The sequence below is a fragment of a genome, unplaced genomic scaffold (assembly GCF_019419815.1).
Source record: "Pyrus x bretschneideri cultivar Hongxiangsu unplaced genomic scaffold, Pyrus_bretschneideri_v1 Contig35, whole genome shotgun sequence".
Lineage (NCBI taxonomy): Eukaryota > Viridiplantae > Streptophyta > Magnoliopsida > Rosales > Rosaceae > Pyrus > Pyrus x bretschneideri.
The window spans coordinates 2722798-2727573 of NW_025999668.1; the positions used below are offsets into that span (position 1 = coordinate 2722798).

At 37.9% G+C, this 4776-nt stretch overlaps 1 long non-coding RNA gene and 1 pseudogene across 1 annotated transcript; both read left to right on the forward strand.

Annotated features, from left to right (window-relative positions):
* Nucleotides 1–554: 554 nt before the first annotated feature.
* LOC125480650 lies at nucleotides 555–984 on the forward strand. Its single transcript, XR_007260979.1, has 3 exons — nucleotides 555–622; nucleotides 712–842; nucleotides 941–984. It is a non-coding gene; the product is annotated as an uncharacterized LOC125480650 (long non-coding RNA).
* Nucleotides 985–2349: 1365 nt separating this feature from the next.
* LOC103941817 lies at nucleotides 2350–4370 on the forward strand (annotated as a pseudogene).
* The last annotated feature ends 406 nt before the right edge of the window (nucleotides 4371–4776 follow it).

A 4776-nucleotide genomic window follows, 5' to 3' on the forward strand; every position in this document is an offset into this window, starting at 1 on the left:
TTATAGTTGGTTGTTTTGTCTTTGGAATAGGTGGTGCTTTTCTTTTTCTGGAGGATGAGGGGTTTGGGGGAGGCATTGATGGTTTTGACTGTGTGGGTTGTGCTTGTGTTGGTTGTGGAGGACATGGTGATGTAGCCGTAGATGATGCTACATTAGTACTACTAGGGGTACTTTGACTTTGAGATTGAGACATTATGTAAAAATCTGTAAAAATTAAATAATGGAACTATATTCATTAAACAAATAAAATAGCATAATCTCCATGTAAGCATAATCTACACATTATAAATAATTTAAACCCAAAAAAGCATAATCTCCATGTAAATAAAATAGCAAATAATTACTATTTGGGATGGGAAACAATCACTCTCTGGGATTGGTTGCTTTCTGATTGATAGCAAATAATCTACACATTAAGTCTAATGCCCCGAGAATTCCACCCTTAAACAAAAAGTACAAGGTAAAATTGGATTTGAGAACAAAGTTGATGACTTGATTGTGCTGGCAGTTTAGTTTGTATTTTTGTTTATTTTAGCAACCTTGAATAGTGATAGCGATTCCAACTCATTGTGGGGTTTTGGAATTTGTTGCTGATGAGGGCCTAATATATTTACCATACTGGGTGGGTACACATCTTTCCTTGGAATTTGTTGCAGTAGCATTCCAGATATGGTGTTACTTCTTAGTCATTTATGTGCTTTCTTTTTGTAGATGATGCAAAACATGCTTCTTCAAGAGGGGGACATATGTCAAGTGAAAAACAAAAGTCTCGTAAAGGGAACATGGGTGAAGTTGCAGCCCCACACCAAGGACTTTCTTGATATCTCAAACCCCAAGGCCATGTTAGTTAATCACTTTGATATCTTCATTTGAGTAGTCGGATTGCACTTTGGTATAACAGTAGAATTATTTTTAATCCTAAATTCTCTTGCTTTCGTAGTTTGGAAACTACATTGAGGAGCTATTCATGTTTAAGTTCATTATACATAATTTAAACAAATAAGGCACATTCGAAACATAATAAAAAGGATCTAAAACAAATAAGCTTTAGAGCTTATCGAAACCGATGAGGTATGCTCAGGTATTTGAGAAATATGTATTTGGACTAGGCTTTGCTCAACCAAAGGCGATTGGATGCTAGGCTACCTCAAAGCTTGAACACAAACCAAGACATAAGAGATCATTAGATATGAGAGATTGGAAGCATATTACATAATCAGTAAGTACATGAAATATATTACATTTTGTCTGTTGCCAAAACATTACATTGGAATGTAATGTTTACCTGAAGTGCAGGAAAACTTGTAAATAACACAAAAACCAGTGCAGCTAGTCGGTTACAGGGATTAAATAGCGTTAACAATAAGGGATGTTAACTTGACAAAGAAGTTATATTCTCACATGCAAAGCATAGAAGATGGTTCACATATATAGTTATCCAAAACACAATTTGTAATTGGCTGCATCCCTGTCAAGAGCTCCAAAAACACCACATTGAGGCCATACACAGTTACACATCGCTCTTATCCGTTAGCTTATGAGCATCGAGAAGCTTCAAGATTTTTCAGATGCATCTGTGTTTCCTTCCGGTTAAGACTTAAGTTAGGAATCTCAATGACTTAACAGTCGGAAGAGTTTGCCCTGATGTCAGGGGCTGAAGTATATATTCAAGGGACAGTTACAATCAAAGAGGGATAACATAGACCTTCAACTTTTAAAACCTAGATTTTGCCCTGATGTCAAGGGCTGGATTATGATATCCATTGTCACATTACACCTTCAACTTTTAAAACCTAGATATAAATTTGATTGGATAAGATTACCTTTGTTGTCTTTAGCAGAGATAGTCCTTCAATCCCAGAAGTCACCCTCAGGCCTTAGTGCACCAGATTTCTTTGCGATTTACCTCTGTTATATGCTTCTCAGATCCTAATTTGAAACGTTTAACAAATATGGCAATGAAAATAAATTAAAAATTGAAAAAAATGAACAGAAATAGAATGGATGTCTCCAGATTGCAAATCAATATGCTTGGAAATACTTCAGATTCTTTAGAATATATGTGAAATACAAGGACTTCTACTCAACATTTGGATGTGAAAACAAGCTAAAAAGTCAGAAAATCCACCAAATCAGCAAGAACAAACATGAACATCCCAATATATTGAGCACAGATTACATACATCAGAGGTTAAAGAACCTATTAAAAAAAAAAAAAGAGGTTAAAGAATTCACCTGAACTGGCAACGGCGATGGAGTGTTGGTGATCGCGACGGCGGTGATGTCGTCGGGAAAAAGAGAACAAAAATCAAGAAGATGGGTGGTGCGGGTGCCTGGGTCTAGGATGAGATGTCGAGGAGAACAATCAAGAAGAAGATCAAGGTCGAGGTTGGACTTCAGAGACGGAGAGGTCGAGGAGAACAATCAAGAAGAAAATCGGGGATGAGATGTCGGACTTCAGAGACAGAGAGGTCGAGGTCGAGAGAGAGAGAGAACAAAGACTCTCACATCTCATCGAATCATATTCAATTAGGGTAAAAACCAAAGATCATGATTGGAAGGTATGTTTATTTTCAATCTGGGCCTTCCATTTCAATTACAAACGAGCCGGTTCGGGGCCCCGTTTTTCTATAAATCTGGAACTGGCCGGACCCTAGAATGCCATTACCTAGGCCCGCCCCGTTTCCCCTATTTAAAAACAGGACCCGCCCCGTACCCGCCCCGAACCTCCTATACCCGCCTTTACCCGCGGGCCCAGGACCCGTTTGCCCAGCCCTAGTTTGATGTCTGCAAGCCGTTCACATATACCTACCAAAGTGAACAACACCATTACATGCTAGGGTTGACATCTATATGTACATCCACAAAATAGAAACATTGAAGGAGACACAGAAAGCATACCAAAAGTACTACTATTTTGCAGTGGAGGCTATATGAGTGATAGTTTCAGCAACATGTTGCTGAACATGCATTTATCAAGACGTAACAAAGTAAAGCAAACAAAAAAAGGTATTGTTAAATCTTCCTAACTACAAATTCAAAACTATAAAGTACCTAAACATTTTCTCACTCCAACCAAGGACAGCAGAAACACAGCATTTTTCTCCAACTCACACACACACACACACTCTCTCTCTCTCACACACACACACACACATATGCACAAACACAACATTTTTCTCGAGCTCACGCTTTGGTGTACCACAGGTAGGTTTAATGGTAGGGTACCTATCACTGAGGAATTCTTCAGTGAGAAGATAACTGGAGGACATAATGAGTATCTTTGTAGTATCCTCTTTCCTGATTGGGATATCGAAAGAGCAAGACAGTTTTTGGTAGATAAGGAAGCCATGTTCCGAAGATAACTTCAAAAATCTGTCAAGAAACTGCATGCTTGATATCAAATACATTTCGGGTATATAACACATTGGTATTATTAGTTAGACTTCTTCTGTGGATGGAAGGTTATCTTAAACTGTATCAACTACAATCTTCCTTGACTAATAGGGAATTCTATTTCTGTATCAAGTTGTGGAACTATCTCTTTCAATTATAAAGGACCTTATCTCTTGTCTCAACTTGATTTACCGAGTGTGATGTTGCAGATTGATATCTGAAAAGATAGAACCTCTTAAGGGCCTACCTAGGTTGCGCCAATGGATTGAAAAACAAGGCTTGAGATGGGCTGCAGTAACAAATGCTCCAAAACTAAATGCCGAGCTAATATTATCAAAGTTGAAGCTCACGGATTTCTTTGAAATTGTTGTTCTTGGAGAGGAATGTGTACGAGCAAAACCATTTCTTGATCCTTACTTGGAGGTTCTTGAAAAGCTTAACCTGTCAAATGAGCATGCTTTCATCTTTGAGGTTTGTCTCTCAGAACTTTGTGTTGTGCAATTAACAATAGCATTCGATCTTCAGTAAAATTTTGACATACATTGCACTCATCTCTGTTCTACTTTTGGTTGTCAAGGATTCTGGTTCGTGAGTGAAAACTGGAGTAGCAGCCGGAATGCCGGTAGTGGGTTTAGGCACAAGGAACCCCGAGGAAGCATTGATTAATGCCGGAGCCTCCTTTGTTATTAAAGATTTTGATGACCCAAAATTGTGGGAAGCACTGGAAGAGATTGTGAAGAAGGCGGAGTAACAACGCTTACAACTCGATATGTAATGACAAAGAACAATGATAAAGTAGCAAAAGGTGTAAGCTTCTAAATTTCTAGATAAATAACCATGCTGTACTTGTGTAGTATAGTGTTCTAGCACAGGGACATCCTAGTGAAATATGGTGATCCTGCTCTATCTTAACTTCAAATCATGTTTTTGTTGTATGTTTGAAAGTTCAATCAATAAAAGCTGACCCTTTGATATTCGTATCCTTTTTAGTTTCAAGATATATTATTTTGTTTTTAGACTTGATTTATAAAAACTCAGTGCCCTTTTAATGCCTATTTCGCTATCAGTTTTTTTTTTTTTTTTTTTTGTTGGGGGGGGGGGGAGGAGATAGAGGGAAAATACAAGAGAGAATTGTATGAAGAATGGGAAGAAAGGGTGGTGAGGGATGTGGAAGAAATGGATATGCACAACCAGAAAAAAAGGGGAAATGCATATGAATATGCCCACTTTACATCACATCACCTCGCCAGATTTAGTCACATCTAAAAAGAAAGCTTAGAGACGGAAACGAGGCTGGGTGACAGATTTTGTGAACATTGTTGTAATTAACCGATGAGAATTGATAAAACACATTTTTTTAGCTTCTTATTCATTCTTGTT